The sequence below is a fragment of the Primulina tabacum genome, chromosome 8, assembly GCF_025594145.1.
Source record: "Primulina tabacum isolate GXHZ01 chromosome 8, ASM2559414v2, whole genome shotgun sequence".
NCBI lineage: Eukaryota > Viridiplantae > Streptophyta > Magnoliopsida > Lamiales > Gesneriaceae > Primulina > Primulina tabacum.
The window spans coordinates 12,149,428-12,165,483 of NC_134557.1; positions in this window are offsets into that span (position 1 = coordinate 12,149,428).

The following is a 16,056-nucleotide window of genomic DNA, read 5'->3' on the forward strand; positions in this document are numbered from 1 at the left end:
TAAAGAGAGATAAAGACACACTGAATTCAGAAACAACTATATTTCAGGTGGAAAATAAGATGGACGAATGTCAAATTTCTTGTGAAGCAGTACCAGAGCACGAAGAACAAGAACATGTTGAGTCTAAAGTTTCCAATGTCAGGCAGTCAACTCGAGACAGAAGACTACCATGTTGACTTTCAGATTATGTCACTGAAAGTAATATTGCATATTGTCTATTATCAGAGGATGGTTAGCCATCGAGTTTTCACAAGGCTACTCAAAGCTTGGATTTATCCTTATGGATGATAGCAACGCAAGAAGAGTTGGAGGCATTAGACAAAAATTACACTTGGGATCTTGTTACACTACCACGAGAAAGGAAATCCACTAGAAATGTATGGGTCTATAAGGTCAAGCGTAACGGATATAACCAAGTGGAGTGGTATTGAAACGACTCGTGCTACTAAAATACTACTAGAAATTTTTTTTTGTTTTTTGTTTGTAAACTAATTCTCAAAAAAAAAAGTTACATTTAAATGCAAGCATGCAATAACAGCTATCAACCACACATTTTAAAATAAAAGTATTTAACTACTGGTAAAAAACTGCAATTAAAAAGAATATCTCATCATCAAACCCTAGACTGTTTTTTAAATAATTCAACTATGTGACATACAAAGTCTTGTCATCCATCAACATATAAAAGTGAAAGTGTATAAAAATATCTATGTTTACTCCTAACTCATAAGCATAATGTGCGGAAAATATGGTCCTCGGGTTAGCGTATGCACATCTAGCCCCGCCTACTTAGTCTTCGACACCTCCAGTCTCCACGTCAATATTCTCACCAGCATCAATCACACCTAGTGAGTCTAAAGACTCAACATACCTGAACCGTAATAGCAAGTACATATACTTAACATGAAACTGTGAAAAATATTGTAATTAAAATACATTTTATGATCTCAAAAGCGTAAGCATAACCATGACATGTCAAAGCATAAACTTGTCCATATCGCATCATATCAACATATACATGTTCAATTTTCTTTATTTGAATTCCGCTCATTAGTTGTGACTTTCGTATCAGCTCTAGTCGATGGATCCATCTACGTATAACCGTGGTACATGACGACGAGGACATCAGCGACAGTATTACCCATCCACTGAGTCTTGGACTTACATGTTCAGTGTTTATATTAGTCACAACCAACTCTCATCTCTCAAAACATGTCATCATATTCATCACTTATAAAAATCATGCATATACGTAAATTTCATTAAAATCAAGCATGCAACTTATTTTTCGTATTTTCATAGAAATTCTTGTTCATAATATCATATACATTTTAAACATGCAATTTTTGTATTCACGATGCTGCCAGGACTACTAGCTCGACCCGGGTGTGAAATGACCATTTTGCCCTTAGAAACCTAATTGACCATTTTACCCATGGACCACAAAATTTCGGCAGCCAACAAAACTCCTTAAAACACCTCAAAACATATTTATAATCATTTCCTATAGGTAACCTCAAGCCCGTTCCATAACTTATACGATTCGTTTAAAACTTGGACCGGGGTCCCGGTTTTAACCCGAATCAACCTCTAACTCAACCAAACTTTTCTAAACTTAAACTATGACTTGAACCTACATGACTAGCCCTTAAACCCCTTGTTTCAGACCACCTAAGACCCTCGAAAAGTACCCTACAGCTGCTGTAAAAATTTTGCACTTGCTCCCACCAAAAACTAGTGCACCTATCCTTCAAAAAATCGACCCTAGCCCAACTCGACTGGACCAGCCCTGAACCAGACCACCCTAGGACAAAGACCAAACCCACATGCACCTGAATAGACTATCTGCAATGATCCATGAATGCAATAACGCCGCATCACATGATCCAAGCTTCCCACGTGTCTACACGCCTAATTGCCACGGCTCGCCCCTAACCTTTTGAATGAGCCTAGCACCGACCCCCCAAGATCCTAACTCAGACTCTTTTCTGTCTGAACCACGTCTTGGATCAGGCCTGCACACAGCCGCCGTGACTCAGCACTCGACCGAACCCCTTCCTAGCCCAAAACATAAAGACCCGATCGCATCTCTCACACAACCCAATCCAGACCTGTTCTCATGCCTATGCACCTTCAAATATACATGAATGAGCCTCTTACCCATAGATCCTGATAGCCCCTTGCAACAAGAGTCAAAAACGTGTGAATCATTACATAAAAAAATCGATTCCTCCATCGTCATCCATTCGAAACCCACAAATACAATAGAACAATAATAATCCATGCACAAAAAATCCAAAACTCGTAATATGGTGTGAAAGATGAGACACTGGAGATATCAGGCGTGCCTTTGTATATTTACACTCGAAAACCTACATACAATGGCCTAGAACATCCACCGGAGAGATGGGGAAGAAATATTTTGAAGAAGCTTGAGAAAATTCGAAGGCTTGCTACTGAATTTAAACGAAAAAGCTGCTGGAGGAATGAGGTAGGGGTGGCCGAAAGTGAGTGGAATTAGGTTAGGGTTTGGGAGGTTAGGGTTAATTATAATATAGATGTATATTGGGCTCATTAATTAAAATAATAAGGATGTGATGGAGTTTAGGCCCAATACGAATTAAAGTAGGCCCAAAAAGCCCAAAACCATTCCCGAAAAATATTTCGTTTAGCCACCTAGGACCATTTTCGAAAATCTCATTTATTTGCACAATATATTAAATAATTAAAAATAATTATTTAATCAAAATATTTTTCTTAATTATCCTCGGTCTCCGTTCCTCGTTCGAGCAGCGAAAAACTACTAAAAGCCTTTATGCATGAAACTTTAATGAACCATGCAATTATCATGCATTAAATGCATAAAAATAATTAAACACATATTCTAGTAAAAACCCTATATTTCATACAGTCAGGTTACGTAGCTTAAATTTCCTAGACGTTACATTAGATACATTAAGGGTGAATCCTGGAAGAGAGCATTGGAGAACAACTAAGAGGATCCTTAGATACATTAAAGGTACCTCAAATGTTGCATTATTTATGGAGGATCAGATTTTACACTCAGGGGCTATGTCGATTCAGATTATGCAGGTGATCCTGATAAGAGAAAATCTACCACTTGTTATGTGTTTACACTTGCAGGGGAGCAGTAAGTTGTGTTTCAAAACTGCAAACAGTTGTGGCATTATCTACAACGGCGGCAGAATACATGACAGCTACTCAAGCATGTAAGGAGACAATATGAATTAAAAAGTAATTGGAGGAGATCAGGCACAAACAAGAGAATGTTCATTTGTTTTGTGACAGTCAGAGTGCCTTGCACATCGCAAGGAATCCAGCCTTTCATTCCATAACGAAAACATTGGAGGCCAATTTCACTTTGTATTGGAAGTAGTAGAAGAATGAAGTGTTGATATGTCGAAGATTCAACAAATGATAACATAGCTGATTTTTTGACCAAGCCAGTGAACATTGAAAACTTTGAGTGGTGTAGATCTTCAAGTGGACTAGCAGAAATGTAAGTAACAGGAAATGACAAGACTGAAAAGATGTGTGGAGATATGTTTGATTCTCAATCAAATCTCCAAGTGGGAGAAATGTCGGCAAATGTCATTTTTAATGATGGGGTCAGCAAATTGGAAAAATTGGGGAGACAAGTATGAATTAATTGTGAGAAAAAGTCAGGCTTTGCAAATGGAAGGAAATTTCCTACACGCGGTTTCACACGTACGAGGACCTCCTTCAATTTGAAATCATCCCTTCATCGAGTTTTCTCTAATCTTATAACATTAAGTACTTAGTTCTATAATATTTGTGAGATGTTTGTTCTCCTGTATTAAGAAGTGTGTGTTCTCTTCTGAAACACGATGAGTGGGTTGTATACCATAAAATATTATAGTAGAATTCTTTTCATCTTACTCGTGGTTTTGATCTTAATAATTTTTAGGGGTTTTTCAAGTAAATCTCGATGTCTATTTTTATACTTTATTTTCATATAATATCTCAAATTGCAGCACGTGGGACCAATATTATAGAGGGTATAGTGAGAAAACTACCCCAAGGGGTTTCCCTTTTGTTCTTGTTCTTCGATCATATCCGATCGATCAACCATTTCTTTCATCACAATCTCTCTCTTCTGTCTTTGGGCCTCTTCTATGTTGATATATTTATCTGCTTGAGAATCTTCAAAGTCTTGCGCCGGTTTTTTCACCAAGGACCGGAAGAAGTCCCCTTCTTGGAATCCTTATGTCAATGTGGTAATATTGGTTTCGAGGGCGCATGAAGGTACTTCCATAGCCGCTTTGTTGAATTTGCGAATGTAAGCCTGTAATGATTCATCCTTACTCTGCTTTACTTCAAACAGGCTGAAAGTAGTCTTCTTATATCTCTTGCTGCTACTAAATTTATTGAAGAAAATGCTCTTGAAATCGTCAAAAGATCGTATGCTATGAGGCTTGAGTTTATCAAACCACTGTTGGACTGATTCTACCAATGTGGTCAGGAAAGCTTTACCCTTTATCTTGTCATCATAACAATGTAACATGACTATATTCTCTAACCGGACCAAATGTTCATCGGGATCTATGTTTCTATCATACTTCTTGACTTTTGCTGACTTATAATGGACAGGCAGAGGCTCATTCACTATATGGGGTGCCCGAGATGACATGGTCCGTCTTTCCAACTTGTTCACATTTTTCCTCAAGTATTCCAGTTCTTCGGCCATAGTAAGGGCCTTAGAACATTCATGAGAGCTTTTCTTCTACTTTGCTTTGTTCCGAGGAGGGGACTCATCCTCTAATCCCTCCTCTCGGTTTATGCTGATGCTACGGGGGGTAACTTTTCTGCAATGTCTTTTTGGACAGTCACTGCTATCAACTTGGTCAGTTGTTCTTGATTGACCGTAAAGGTTTGCTGATCGGGTATATTATATTGGGGAACCTCTGAGCCTGAGGACTCTCTTTTGAAATCCACCATTCGAACTGATTTTCAGGTGGAATTCACATCTATGTCTTAGATCTGAATTCACCCAGACGTTGCCAATGATAAAAATCGGGTAAATTGGGTTGAGTTTAGTTGACGATTATACCGGGTCTGATGGATTTCTTCTTGGGCACACTTGAGATCAGGTAGATGTACCGGAGCTGAAGAGTCTGAATAATTCAAAAAGAAAAAAGTTAGTGGGGCGTCGAGGAATTTTCAGACGTGACCACTCAAACGCTCAAGTCAATTAAGTGTTTGTTTGAAAAAGATAATATAAGACAAAGAATGTATATATGGAAATAGTAAGTGAATTGAATCTATATTTTCATAATTTATGGAACATGGGTATTTATAAATGTCTAAATAATTATGACCTTGTTTTCAGTGTCCGGTCTCTCATGAGGGCATGATGGCTGCCCATGCCCTTTTTTCTGACACTGCCACAGGCCCATAACTGGCATCTCATACTGCTTCTGGTAATGTTACATCAGCTTTGTGTGTGCTGAATGATATGTCAATTATTTCAAAGCATGACTTCCCAAACCTGCGGGCCCAGGATTGGAACTTATTCCAGAATGCTCAGGAAATAATCACTATGCAAGGCTGTGAACAAGATTCTTGATCCTTTTAAATCTTTTGACACTGCTCGGGATAGGCTGAAAGCTTGGGCTCACTCGAGCGTATGCAGGTCTGATTATCTGCCATGGTTTTTAAGATCCGGGGATGGTACTTGAGTTGGCTCTTATCCTGAATTGAGTCATAGGATAACCCAGGTTCAAATCCCTCCCCAGCCCGAGTTATAAGATGACCTGGGTACTTTCCGGGGTATCATGTAAATTTTTTTTAAATGCATAAACAATAGCCGGTCCGCTACTTTCTATATTCGGCACTTGAACGAGAAATTCACAAAAATAACCACAATGAAACTAAGATTACAAAATATTTGTACAATAATAGTCAATAGTAATTTTTAGAGATTAAAATTATTGGCATGTCCCATTTGATGTCAAAAGAAGTAATATAACAAGCAATATATTCGAAACGAGCCATATTAATATTTCATTAATAAATTGTCACACTGATGATATAATTATATAAGATATTATATAAAAGTTCCATATCCTATGGTGTCCGTAGTCATAAACTCAAAAATCCAACAGTATTTTGACTTTTATCCATTCAGCAATATCAAAAGTTAAAAATCTCAACTTCAATAAAACTCTTCCCGCAATCATAAACCTACAAAACCAACATTTTGTCGGACCTGACCAATTAATTCATCATTCAATGTTTTTTTTTTTAAACTCTTTTCATGTATAACTTAAATTTTATATTATTATAAATATATATTTTTTATACTCAATTTAATTAATCTATTAATAATATATAATATATTTTAGTTTTATTTAATAATTTTATCTTAATATGTACTTTAGGAAAAAAATATATAATTTGATGAAAATATAATTGAAAATTAATTAATTTAAATTTTTTTTACTAAACACAGGTGATATTTTTAAAAAAAATTAAATAATTTTTTAAAAATGATGTTGAAAACAAAAATAGAAAAAATAAAAAATAATCCCGCTTTTGAAAAATTATTTGAACCAAGCATTAAAAATTGAATGTTGGGTTCATTGTGTTTGATTTTGCTCTTCAAAACTCTGCTTTGCTCTATTTAGTTTGGGTCCTTTGTTGAATTTGACTCATCTAGTTTTGTTAAAAGCAGTATAAAATATATATTATTGTTAAAAAAAAAGTAGTTGTGAGGAGTGAAGGAAATGATTGAGTCTGTTACAAACTTTAGTATTATTAAATAGGCCCCATAACTTTCTTTTTTAAAAAAAATTGAAAAATATATTAAAAAAAGCTTCATATTTGCACACACTCCGAGACCCGAATCCAAGAAAAGTATTTGGTTCAAATCTCACTTACATGAGTAGTGATTAGATTAGATAGATATTCTCCTCGCTTCCATGTATATATAAAAAACAATAGGTTTATTGTGATGACTCAATTTTATCCATATTTATAATAATAAGTAATACTATTTCATAGTTGATTTAAATAAATAATTCGTCTCATTAAATTGATTAATGGGATTATCTCAAAAAAGTTTTTGTGAATAAGGTTTTAACATAAACACGAGACTGGACGACTAAATCAAAACTAAAATAAATGATATGTGTTTTACACATTTTTTTTTATTTTTGTCTATAATTTTTATTTTTAATCAAGATGCAAATACAATCAAGTACATGTTTAAAAATATAATGGGAAAGAAAAACTTAAATGTATTTAACATATATGCTCTAATTCATGGCTCGCCCACGACATAAATGCATTTATTTAAATTTGATTTCCATTTGTAAATTGAAATAACTAACATATAGCAATAATATCTTTATTTTATTGCATCAAAGTTTGGATCGTTTTTACCTATATATATCATATAATGTACTTGATGATATATTTGAAATCTCAAGTCTCAAGCCAAACTATATTTCAAGGTTTTTGTTTTGAAACCAAACCACGATCTTGGAAATACTAAATTATTATTTATTTTTTTGTTTATTTCGAAATTTGGTTTCGGATTAATTTTTGAGATTTCATATATTATTATAATAGGTGGCCTCATAAATAAATGGGTTTTCGGCATTTTTGTATATATGGCCAGCAAGCTTAATTTGTTTATTGAATCAAATCGCTTCCCATATGGTTTATTTAATATGGATGTTGGGTTTGGCGCAAATTTCCTCCGGCCCATTACCATAGCCATTTCAACTTCACCCCTTTTGTCTTCACGTCTGGGCTGTAGGGCTTTAAGAAGCCTCTCTTCCTTTTATTTATAGCAGCCGCCTAAAGTTTCTTTTCTCCGGAGAGTGAGCAGCCGACTTGAGAGAAGAGAGAACGTGATACTTTGCTTCGTGTGCATCTTCCTTCGGTGATTGAGTGTCTTCGGTGTTCTCTTTGCTTTGTGCTATTCTGTGTGTTTCTCTCTCTCGTTTGTTCACGTGACAGAGAGGGGCTAAATCTGTGTGTGTGCGCAACCCGCTGGCCGTCTTGAAAGTGAGACAGTGAGAGCGTGAAAGAAAGGGCATTAATCAGTTTTTCTGTAGGGAAATCTTTGTGATCTTCGTCTTGGTTTACTGCGTATTTGGAGAGGCCAAAATCAGTTCGTCTGAGCCCCGTTTTATTCTAACATATCATATTATATTGATTATTGTTGTGGCTAAAAAGTTGCAGGTTGTCCAGCCAAGATTAGAAGATACGGCATCACCGATAATCAGTAGGGATGTTGTTTTCAATGAGTTTGATTTCCCTGTTTATCTGTTCCTTTACCTATTCCTGAACATACCACTAATCCAAACAAGGTGAAGCATTTACTTGGTCCAAGTCATGATTCTGAAAATGTGCAGAATGTTCTTGATGTGAACGATTTACCTGAAAATCTGAGCAACTGTTTTTTATAATCAAGTTGATGCTGATGTGCATGAAGAAATTGCTGAAAATATGCCTGAAACTGATCTTAGTGATTTGAATGATTATCAATTGTCTAGAGATAGATCTAAAAGAAATATTAGGCAGCCACAACGTTTTAATGATTTTCATATGACTTCTCATGCATTTATTATGTTTGAGTCAATTGATAATGTTGAACCTAAGTCATATGAAGAAGCTTTAAAATCTGAAAACTCTGTACAATGATTAAATGCGATGAATGAAGAAATTAATTCACTGCATGTTAACAACACTTGGATTCTTGTACCTAAACTTGAAAATTGTTCTGTTGTGGACTGTAAGTGGTTATTTAAGGTCAAGAATGAATGTGAATCTGTCACATTTAAAGCTAGGTTAGTGGCTAAGGGCTTTACTCAAAAGAAGGGATAGACTATACTGAAATATTTGCTTATGTTGTAAAGTTTACTACTGTGAGAATTATGCTTACTCTTGTTGCTCAGTTTGACAGGGAGTTGAAACAATTAGATGTTAAAACTGTTTTTTACATGGTGAACTTGATGAAAAAAGTTTTATGAGGCAACATGATTGTTTTGTTGATTCTAAGTATCCTGATCATGTTTGTTTGTTAAAGAAATCTTTGTATGGATTGAAACAATCTCCTAGGCAATGGAACAAAAAAGTTTGATGAATGCATGCTCTTTATGGATTTTACTAGAAGTAATTATGATCATTGATTGTATTTCAAACACAATGCTAAAGTTCCTGTTTTCTTGCTTATCTATGTGGATTATTGATATTTCTTGTGTGAAAACTATTGATCATGTCAAAAATTGCTTGAGTGCTAAATTTGATATAAAATTCCTAGGAGATGCTAAACTAATTCTTGGCATGAACATTTATAGGGATAGAAAACGTTCTGTCATTTTTTTGAATCAAGATACTTATGTTAAGAAAGTTTTGAGTAAATTTTCCATGTCGGATGCAAAACTAGTCAATGTGCCTTTAGGTGGTCATTTTGGTCTAAGTAAAGAACAATCTCCTAAAACTGATTTTGATGTTAAAAACATGAAGAATGTGCCATATTCAAATGCTATAGGTTCTGTCATGTATTTAATGGTTAGCACGAGGCCTGATATTGCATATTCTGTGAGTTGTTTGAGTAGATATATGTCTAATCCGGGTGTTTACCATTGGAAAGCTGTCAAATGGCTTTTGAGATATCTGAATGGCTTTGTGAAGCATGGTTTAAAATTTTCAAAATCTGATGTTGGTGTTAAATTGGTTGGATATGTGGATTCTAACTATGCAAATGATAGGGACAATAGAAAATAATCAACTTCTTATGTCTTTACATTGTGTGGTGCTTGTATTAGCTGAAAATCTCAATTACAACACATTGTTGCTCTTTCAACCACTGAATCTGAGTATGTTGCTGTTACTAAAGCTTTAAAAGAAGCTATTTGGTTGAAAGGTCTTATTTCCGAAATTGGTTTTCTTGAAGGTGAAGTTGTAGTATTTTCTGACAGCCAGTCTGGTATACAACTGTGTAAGAATCATGTTTTTCATGATAGAACTAAACATATTGATGTTAGATTCCACTACATTCGAGATGTGGTTGCAAAAGGCCTAGTCTATCTTGAAAAAATCCCTTCTCAATTTAATCCTGGTGACATGGGAACTAAGTGTTTATCAGCTGAAAAATTTATATCTTGTCTAAAAAACTTAAACTTTGATACTTCTGATTGATGTGTTCTGTTTCTGCTTTGTAGTGTAGCTTACTTAGTGTTTGCTACATATTGGTACTTGTACTATCTTTGTGTTTTCTGCAAGTGGGGCGATGATAATGGCTGTAGGTGACTCTCCTGAAGTTGAACCGGTGTTGGGCCAAAAGGTGGAGAAATGTTGGGTTTGGCCCAACTTTCCTCTGGCCCATTACCATAGCCCTTTCAACTTCAACCCCTTTTATCTTCACGTCTGGGCTGTAGGGCTTTAAAAAGCCTCTCTTCCTTTTATTTATAGCAGCCGCCTAAAGTTTCTTTTGTCCAGAGAGTGAGCAGCCGACTTGAGAGAAGAGAGAACGTGATACTTTGCTTCGTGTGCGTCTTCCTTCGGTGACTGAGTGTCTTCGGTGTTCTCTTTGCTTTGTGCTATTCTGTGTGTTTCTCTCTCTCGTTTGTTCACGTGACAGAAAGGGGCTAAATCTGTGTTTGTGCGCAACCCGCTGGCCGTCTTGAAAGTGAGACAGTGAGAGCGTGAAAGAAAGGGCATTAATCATTTTTTCTATAGGGAAACCTTTGTGGTCTTCGCCTTGGTTTACTGCATATTTGGAGAGGCCGAAATTAGTTCGTCTGAGCCCCGTTTTGTTCTAACATATCATATTATATTGGTTATTGTTGTGACTAAAAAGTTGCAGGTTGTCTAGCCAAGATTAGATGATACGGCATCATCGATGGGCACTCAACAATGGATAACAAAGATTGATATTTTAGTACTACGAGCTAAGATATATTATTATCAAAATAGATTCAACGACTATCATTGATTCAAAACTTTTTACATAGAGGGGTAAACCAAGGACTCTATGCGTACTTAGGCCAATGGTGACAAATAGATTTACAATTTGGATGATATCTTTTGTAGATAATTAAATTTATTGGTTCTGAAATTATCATAAATACGAAATAATATCACATATCAATACAAAATTTTCTAATTATTAAGAATTTAATAAATATTAATTACTTGTTATTATAATATATTTTGTGGGTGAATCAAGATTGCATCTTCCATTATACATAAGAAAATACTAATATTTTTTAGTATTTGAAATCAAATCTTGTGATCAAGGAAAATAATTATCAAATGCCAATCAAATTGTGAAACTGATCGAATGAATATGTGAAGAATTTGCATCTTTCAAGTATAAATAAGGGGCATAAGACCAATAGAATAATGTATAGAGAAGCGGAAAGAATTCCAAGACATAAATTCTCTCAGTTCAAGTAAAAAAATATCGGCGAAGTTCAAGACGCGATTCAAGGACATCATCCCTTACTTCTTCAAATTTTGAAGCTTAATTTGTTATCAAGGTGCTAAATCATCGGATTAACGTCATTTGAATGTCAAATCAATTCTGAAGAAGATTAAATACTCGATGAGAAGAATCAAGGGATCACTTGGAGACTGCAACTTCAAATCTTTATAAAATTCAATTTTTATCTACATTTCTTTTTAATGTTAAAAGAAAGAAAGAATTGCATTGCAAATTTCTGGCACGCTTAATGGGACTTCGCTGACTCTTTGTCTCTTCTCTTCACTAAAAGTTTTAAACACCATGTATACCGATGAAAGGATCTCGAGTATGAAGGTTTTCTAAAAAATCAATGGGAATTCTTGGAGTTATCAAAAGAAGGTATGTCCAAGAAGTTGCAAGCATCCTCTATGATGATATCCGAGTGAACTGGGTATGAGATAGGTGGACAATCCACCGGACAGTGCAGATAATTTTGTGTTTAGGAAATATGAGTAAAGATAATGGCTTCAGATAAAACCTGCAAACAAGGAAAAGAACTCGTGAATGGGCGCCGGAGGGATGTCCGGTGTGGCCACTCCGATGCTTAAATCAGCAGGTTGAAGATGAAGAACACAAACGATATATGTGAGGATATATGTGAGTGCTTGATAATTCAAAATTCCAGGATCTGTAAATGAGAAATATACCTTCTATTTATAGTAGTAAATCTCATCATCACCTTGTTTTCAGTGCCCACCTGCTAAATATAGTAAGGTGGCTGCCCGTACTTTCTGATGACTTATCTAATACGCCAAATCCCTGTAGTTCTGACAGATAAGATATCCCATGCTTACACACTCGAGTGTGGCACTGTTTCCAAAGTGGCCCGGGTAGAATAGTTTCCCGGGGACTTTGTATGAGGGCCCGGGCTCTTGATTTCTTGGGAATAAAATATCCAGGGTGTTCACCTACCCGGCTGCTGAAGAAAATATCCTGCATACTGACTCTGATTTGGGCTATTCATATAATGTCCCGGGTCAACCATGACCTGGGCCATTATGGGGGTATCACTATGCAATAGCTCATTTCTTTGAGACCCATAAGAAATTCTTACCATGCTTAACCAACACAACTAAGCGCGAAGAAAACGAATATCCATCACTCATTTCTCGATCACCATCAAGTTACTCATTCAACTCACATATAACACTCGAGATGCTGAAAAACGCCACAACTTTTGAAGATAAAACAAAGAACTTGACCAAAGACATTGAAGGACTCGATCGCGAACTTTTCCAAGACCATGATTCATAAATAATGAAACTGATGAACAAAATAGACAATTCTAACCTGAGTCATGTAAACAACAAATATAATCAAACTATGAAGCCGAGTCATCGACAGGAGAAAAGAAAAATCTCTGACTAAAGAGTTGCATGTCTCATCTGATGGGTAAATTCCCATCATCTAGTAAGAAAAGTTCATTACGGGGACTATTAGAGATGAGATCGATGGATTCTCCAAGTCATCTTTTGCCTATGCCAATCCACAATCACAAAGGATTGATAGCTTAAGAATGCAAATCGGCTACCAACCTAAAAAAATGTTAGCAATTTGATTGTAAAATAAGCCAAAGCAGTATGAGGCTCATTTCATTAAGACATGTAACAATGCTGGGACATATGGAGATCAACTGGTCGAGAAATTTGTTAGTACAATAAAGAAATGTATTTATTGTTACAATGTATTAGGATCAAAGATAGAGTTTAGAATAACTGTTTGTTGTTAATGTCTGTTTCTTGACTGGATAGATGCAGCTAAACCATTGAAAATAGTTTTTCGAATGCGGAAAGGTTTGTCTGGACTAATGATTCAATATATATATTCTTTTGAACAATTTTTTAACCAAGAAACCAGACATATAGATAGGCACACAAATATAATAATTTTTGAAAGTAAATAACACAATATTTATGTAAGTTCAAATGTCATATCCATCTACGTCTCTCTTTCTTCCAATCAAGTAAAAAATTCATTAAAAGACTTTGATTTTACAACAACTTATAATAATTCACTTCATATAAAAATTATCAAATGCCTATACTGAAAATATTAGTATATCTTCTAAACAAATACAATCCCAAATTTTCTATTGAACCTTAGGCTAAAACAAATATAAACACAACTATTTAACAAGTATCTTGAATAACCGGAGTTGATAAAGTGGCACAAGTTGATCCTTAATGAACAAATATGGACAATATGCTTGCGCTATGGAGCAACTTGAAGATAAAAGAGTAAAGAATGCTCGAAATCATTAATAAGACAGATCAAGAATACATTAGTAGTCTCTTCAGTATTTAATCATACCTTTAAATATGCAAACTCCTACAACGGTCTGATCTTCAACAAAACGAATACTTGTACTAATAGCCGACATAAAAACAAGCTACTTTTATTTCATTTCCCTTCATAGTACGCCACAATAAATTCACATTGGCATGTATCAAAAAATCACAAATAAAGTTTCTGAAAAGTTGATTTATGAGAGAGAAAAGAATGCCCGTATCTTTATCTTATTATGAGACATTCTTGAATAACTGGAGATATCAGATAATATCCATTGATTAGTTAAGTGATCTTATAAAAATTCGGGTCGGTACGTATACAGACTGACTTGGTACTTAAGCATACCCAGGTAGAGATCAATCTACAAGTTTAAGCTTTCTTGTGTAATCTGGTTTGAGTCTTGGAAGTAGCTTGATCTAATAGATATAAATACAACCCGACTTTATTATGGCTATTGTTTTTACAGTACAACACGATCTTGAATATTATGATGTCCGACTTAACTTCATTATGTTCAGCTTGAAACCTGTAATTACATGAAACAAGTAGTTGGACCTTGAAACAACTCGATGATGTTTATTATCACCAAAATGAAGATATTTTCAAACTAACACATTGACTTGAAGGTATAATTGATTGATAGTTGGAACCATCTAGAACAAGAATTCTTCAATCATTTCTACAACACTCGATGAGTAATTAGCATGGTTGAGCTAACAAACTTGCTATAATGGAAAGAATAGCACGTCGTTGATGATATTAATCGTTGGAGAAATTTTTGAGTCTAAACTGCAAAGACCGATTGTCTAAGACTTTTGCCATTGAGATGTGCATCCAAGGTACGCACTGAGGATTTCGATATCTCTTTCAAGGAATCTAACCAAAGACGTTGAGGGAATTAGCTAATCGGGCCTAGGGTTGGGCATTTGTGATCAGGTATCGGGTACTCGACCCAACCTGATCGGTTATACACGATTGAGTTGGTTATTTATCATAAAATTATGATCGGGTAGAAACCCGAACCCGAAATATAATTTTTGGGTTAGTCTCGGTTAGTATTTTACTACCCGAAAAAATATCGGGTACCTGATTTTTATATATTTCTAGTGTGTATATATATATATATATATATGTATGTATATTATATTATGTTTTATATTTTTAATTAGGAAATAAAAACTAAATCCCTAATTCTATTGCCTTCCCTCACTCTGCGTTTCTGCGTCTCTTCTCGTCTACATGCTGCAAGGAACAAGCACTCTCGACCTCGGCAATCGGCTCTCGCTAATTTTACAGGCTTGAGTTTCAAGCACTAAATCCCTAATTCTACAGACTTCAGTTGTCTTCTCTCACTCTACAAGCACAAGGTAATTCTCGGTTAAAGGTCGATTCTTTTACTGCCATAATTCATGCCTCCCTTTGTGGTTATTGAATAATTTGGATTTTTGTTTTTATTTGGATTTCATAAAGATATTTGGATTTCTGTTTGAATAATTTGGATTTCTGTTTGAGCAATTAGATTTCTGAAATTTATGTCGACCTTATTGAATATTTTGGATTTCAGAAATTTATTGTGTAAATGGAGAATGTAAAAGATCATCTAATGGAAGAAGATGGTAATGCTGATGAGAACAAGAACAATGATGTTGATTTTGTTGAAGATTTAGATCATGATGATGATAAAGATGAAGTGAAACCCGAGTATAAAAAGAGAGCTAGGAAAGATATTACCTCTAGATCACAATATTGGTAACATTGTGAAAAATTCCATTGTGAAAGTGACAAGGTGCAAAAAAGTAGGTGCAAATATCGTTGTAGAGAGATTAAGGCTGATCCAAAAATACATGGGACTCGACCACAGAATCACTTCGCTTCTTGTAAAAAAAAATCTCATGAAGTTGCAACTAATCAAGCCCGGATTTCTTTTCAACCATCAAGAGATGATTAGAAAGAAGCGCAAATTGGTACTTGGAAATTTGATCAGAAAAAATAAGAGAGACACTAACTTATTGGTTGATTGTCGATGAACTTCCTTTCAAAATAGTTGAGAACAAAGGTTTTAGACACTTCATGTCAATTGCATGTCCAATGTTTAGCATTCCATCTAGAAGGACAACCACCAAGGATGTTTAAAATTTGTACATGAATGAAAAAGTGCAGTTGATGTCTTTTATGAAACAACATGGTCCAAGAATTTGTATAGGTAACGTTTGAAAAACCAACTTACGTAAACCGTATGCATGCAA